Raw genomic sequence first — 5,745 nt, 5'->3', positions numbered from 1 at the left:
GGGAAGCTGAGGCAGGAGAATCACTTGAACCTGGGAGACAGAGGTTGCCGTGAGCAAAGACCATGCAGTCTGGGCAACAGAGCAAGACTCTGTCTCAAAAAAAAAAAAAAAAGAAAACAGAAAAAAGGAAATTATTCTAAGACTGGTATGGTTTTTAAAATGCTGCCAGCCAGGTGCCAACCCCTTTTCTTTTTAAGCAATGTAAATTGCTTTATTTCAAATTCTACTCCTACTTTGGTGTTTTAATCCCTGAAGAAAAGGTAATACTGTGCTTCTTAACTAGGGTACTTAACAGAATGCCAAGGGATACAAGAGTTTCTGGACAAATTTGATGCATCTGCCTGGAGCACCAATTTTAACTCAAGGGAGCGGGGGTGTTACCCGTAAAACAGATGCAATGGCAGCGAATACGAAGTTCACCTTAAATTTTAATTTAGGGAAACTTCAAAGAAATTCCATGTTTGCTTATAGTAGCAGAACCCCTATAGTTCATTCACACTCCTGTGCTGTTAACGACACTTCAGTGGAAAAGTTTGACAAACATTAAATAAGGAAGTGACAAAAAAGATAAAGGAATATTTGTGTTCATTAAGAAGACATTTAATGAGAGCTTTGTATGTGCCAGACACTTTGGTAAATCCAAGAGATATACAAATGAAAAAGCATAAGTTTCTGTCCTTAAGGAGGCTACAAGTCTTTTGTTTTTTTGAGACAGGGTTTCACTCTGTCACCCAGGCTGGAGTGCAACGGTGCGATCCCGGCTCACTGCAACCTCCCCTCCTGGGTTTAAGCAATTCTCCTGCCTCAGCCTCCTGAATAGCTGGGATTACAGGCGTGCACCATCATACCCAGCTAATTTTTATATTTTTAGTAGAGACGGGGTTTCACTATGTTGGCCAGGCTGGTCTCGAACTCCTAACCTCAAATGATCCACTTGTCTCAGCCTCCCAAAGTGCTGGGATTACAGGCATGAGTCACAGTGCCCGGCCAGGAGGCTACAAGTCTATTATAATAATTTTCAATCCTGGTGAAATCTCATGGTATGTTTTTTAAAATGCTGCCAGCCAGGTGCCAACCCCTGGAGATTCTAATTCATCTCAGATTGGGCCCTGACATTAGTTTTGTTTTCCTGACAGTTCCCCAGGTGATCCTAATAGGCAGCCAGGGTTGAAACCACAGGGTGTCACACTGACCACTCTCCTGCTGTCTAATATTAACACTTCCACCCAGGAAATAGGTATGTGCAAAATGCCAGTCATCAATAAAAAGAGAACCATAAAAGTAGTATGTGCGCTGGGTGTTGTGGCTCACGCCTGTAATTCCAGCATTTTGGGAGGCCGAGATGGGTGGATCACCTGTGGTGGTCAGGAGTTTGAGACCAGCCTGGCCAACATGGTGAAACCCTGTCTCTACTAAAAGTACCAAAACTAGCCAGGCATGGTGGCAGGCGCCTGTAATCCCAGCTACTTGAGGGGCTGAGGCAGGAGAATCACTTGAACCCAGGAGGCGGAGGTTGCAGTGAGCTTAGATCACGCTATTGCACTCCAGCCTGGGGGACAAGAGCGAGACTTCGTCTCAAACAAACAAAAAACAGAAAAAAAAACAGGAAAAGCAAAAACTGAGTGTTGATTAAATTAAAAATATAGTGGCTGAAAGGATTTTTAAAAGAGACATATATAAAGGGGTATAGACAACCTTAGACAAAGAAGTAAGAAGAGAGTCTTCTCTCAAAAGATAAGAGCTGGCCTTATGTTTTCTGCAAACCTGGTATCAATGAAGAGATAATCAGGAAGGAGATGAGAAATATTTTGTTTCTCAGATTCTTTGTTTCAAATTGTAAGTGTAAATGGGGATGCATTCCATATATGATATGGGGCATCACTGCAGTCTCTGTCTCCCAGGTTCAAGCAGTTCTTCTGCCTCAGCCTCCCGAGTGGCTGGGATTACAGACCTGTGCCACCATGCACAGCTAATTTTTGTATTTTTAGTAAAGACCGGGTTTTGCCATGTTGGCCAGGCTAGTCTTGAACTCCTGGCCTCAAGAGATCCAGCTTCCTCTGCCTCCCAAAGTGCTGAGAATACTTGAGTGAGGCACTGCAGCCAGCCACTACTCTCTTGATACAACTGTAAGGAGTGGTTCAGCTGGACATGGTGGCTCACGCCTGTAATCCCAGCACTTTGGGAGGCCGAGGCGGGCAGATCACAAGGTCAGGAGATCGAGACCATTCTGGCTAACACGGTGAAACCCCGTCTCTACTAAAAATACAAAAAATTAGCTGGGGTGGTGGCATGCGCCTGTAGTCCCAGCTAGTCGGAAGGCTGAGGCAGGAGAATCACTTGAACCTGGGAGGCGGAGGTCACAGTAAGCTGAGACTACACCACTGCACTCCAGCCTGGGCGACAGAGGGAGACTCCATCTCAAATAAATAAATAAATAAATAAATAAAAGTGGTTCAGTAAATAATACTATACCACAAATTTTGTTGTTCTTTGTCAAAGTAGCTAATTTTCTAAAAACAAAATTCTTGTTTTTGTGTTAGCTACACTTTAGGAATAAGGGAACTAAAACAGAGTCTTTTGGAAATTTGTTTACCATTAAGTAACAGCTATCCTTTGATCTTTCAATAATATAAACATCTCAACAACCATAGCCAGAAGACCCATCTAAATCTACCAAAATAAATCATACAGAAAAAGATTTACAGGGAGAAGTCAGAAAAAAAGAGTGAAGTTATACATAACACATGCCTTTTCCTAAATTCAACATTCATCTCACTAGCTAACTCACTACAGGGTCTGGATGTTACCTATAAAGACGTTCATTTTAGGCTGGGTGCAGTGGCTCAAGCCTGTAATCCCAGCACTTTGGGAGGCCAAGGCGGGTGGATCACATGAGATCAGGAGTTTGAGACCAGCCTGACCAACACAGAGAAACCCCATCTCTAGTGAAAATAGAAAATTAGCCAGGTGTGGTGGCGCATGCCTGTAATCCCAGCTACTCAGAAGGCTGAGGCAGGAGAATCGTTTGAACCTAGGAGGCAGAGGTTGTGGTGAGCCGAGATGGCGCCATTGCACTACAGTCTGGGCAACAAGAGCGAAACTCTGTCTCCAAAAAAAAAAAAAAAAAAAGTCGTTCATATTGTTACTTCCAAGATAGCAAGATAGGGGCAGAGAAAGGTCATCAGACATAATATACTTCTCAGACATGCCACCAGAAGGTCTGAAATAGGAGAGTTGGGAATGAGGAGAAAGAGAGAAAAATGAAACAGGATACCTTACAACCTGGTATTTATCTTTACTTACAGCGTAAGTGACAATGTAGAGGGAATAGCTTCAGGCCAAGGATATGATTGTTATGCACATAGAATGAGGTGATGCAGCTGACCCCAGATTTTTTATTTTTTTTTTAGTCTTACTCTGTGGCCTAGACTGGAATGCAGTGGCATGATTGTGGCTCACTGCAGCCTCCGCTTCCCAGGTTCAAGTGATTCTCCTGCCTCAGCCTCCCAAGTAGCTGAGATTACAGGTACCTGCCACCACATCCGGCTAATTTTATATATTTAGTAGAGACGGGGTTTCACCCTGTTGGCCAGGCTGGTATTGAACTCCTGACCTCAGGTGATCCACTCGCCTCAGCCTCCCAAAGTGCTGGGATTACAGGCATGAGCCACCACGCCTGACCCTAAGACAAGATCCTTTTAAAAGACATATAAACCATTCTGAGCCTGGAACTGCTTCTCATTTACACAGCTTCTGACAGCATTTTTTTCCTCACTAACTGTGGTCTTCTGCCATCCGACCTTCTACACCTAGAACTCTCTGCTTTGCTAAGAACTAGGTTCCCTTTCCTTTGCCCTCTCAGTCCTCAAGAACCCTACCGATATTTAAACCCAATCAGATGAGGATTCTGGTTTTTTTTTTTTAAAGCTACACCTACTGAAATGATAAGATAAGGATTCTAAATTGGAAAATGAACTACCGTAAGTCTCTCCATTTCTAGTAAGACTAGTAAATAATCTATTATTAAAGAACATTGCATTCAAAAGATGTGCTTTAGGATCCTCTCCACCATTCAGTAATTGCATAACCCAATAAAGATAATCTGATCTTCCAAGGCTTCCCTTACTTGTGAAATAAAGCTACCACATTAAAGGCCTTAAGGCAATATCTTTCCTACATTTTTTTTTTAAGAGACGTGGTCTCACTATACTTCCTAGGTTACGGTGGAGTGTTATTCACAGGCACAAGAGTGCACTCACACTACAGTCTTGGACTCCTGGGTTCAAGCAATCCTCCTGCCTCAGCCTCTGGAGCAGCTGGGACTACAGGAGCCCCTTCCTTACAATTATTTGATAATTCAACTCAACAAGCGTTTGTTTCTCCAAAAGTTACTTCACACTGGGGAAAGAAAATGAGTGAGTCATACCAGAAAGTCAAAATCCACACAACTGGTGAGAAGGGAAGGCTAAGAACTTTTTGCTTGAGAAATCAGTGGTAAAGTATTACTAGGGCTGGGCCGGGTGCAGCGGCTCACGCCTGTAATCCCAGCATCTTGGAAGGCTGAGGCGGGTAGATCACAAGGCCAGGAGATTGAGACCATCCTGGACAACATGGTGAAACCCCGTCACTACTAAAAATACAAAAATCAGCCAGGCATGGTGGCGGGCACGTGTAGTCCCAGCTATTCGGGAGGCTGAGGTAGGAGAGTCACTTGAACCCAGGAGGCAGAGGTTGCAGTGAGTCAAGACTGCGCCACTGTGCTCCAGCCTGGCAACAGAGCAAAAAAAAGTATTATTAGGGCTCTTCTACATCTTTCAGCCTGGCATTCAAAAATTTTCAATAAAGCTATAAAGCTCCTCCACCCCAGCTAGTTCGTTTCCATTTATGTATTTTTCCTTATGCTGTATCTTTCCTCAAAACTTGTAAGCTTTCCTATCTTTCTTTTTTTTCCCTTTCTTCTTATTTAATATTTTTAGAAATGGGCTCTTGCTATGTTTACCAGATTGGTCTTGAACTCTTGGCAAAAAGCAATCCTCCCTTACTGGGCCTCCCAAAATGCTAGGATTACAGGTGTGAGTCATCCCACCCAGCCAGCTTTCCCATCTTTGGCCTGCTTCTCTAGGATCCCAAGCTGAATTTACCATTTCCTTTAGCTTTGTCCCACACCAATACCTCTCTCAACTTTCTATTTATCATACTATGTTCCTGCTTCCTAGCAATTTTACATCTTGATTTTCCCTTTGGGCTCTTTTTTAAGTCTTCGAAAGAATTCAGGTTCCTCATAAAAGGAGTGATTACGCTCGGGCAACATGGCGAGACTCCCTCTGTACAGAAAATACAAAAAGTAACTGCGGTGGTGGCGTGCGGGCTAGACCCAGCTACTCAGGAGACTGAGGCGGGAGGGTTACTGAGCGACACAGCAAGACCTTGTCTCAATTTAAAAAGTGGGGCCTGGCCGGGCGCGGTGGCTCAAGCCTGTAATCCCAGCACTTTGGGAGGCCGAGACGGGCGGATCACGAGGTCAGGAGATCGAGACCATCCTGGCTAACACGGTGAAACCCCGTCTCTACTAAAAAATACAAAAAACTAGCCGGGCGAAGTGGCGGGCGCCTGTGGTCCCAGCTACTCGGGAGGCTGAGGCAGGAGAATGGCGTGAACCCGGGAGGCGGAGCTTGCAGTGAGCTGAGATCCGGCCACCGCACTCCAGCCTGGGCGACAGAGCCAGACTCAGTCTCAAAAAAAAAA

This window comes from Theropithecus gelada, chromosome 1 (genome assembly GCF_003255815.1).
Source record: "Theropithecus gelada isolate Dixy chromosome 1, Tgel_1.0, whole genome shotgun sequence".
NCBI classification, from domain to species: domain Eukaryota; kingdom Metazoa; phylum Chordata; class Mammalia; order Primates; family Cercopithecidae; genus Theropithecus; species Theropithecus gelada.
Note: the sequence above shows the minus strand (reverse complement) of the source record.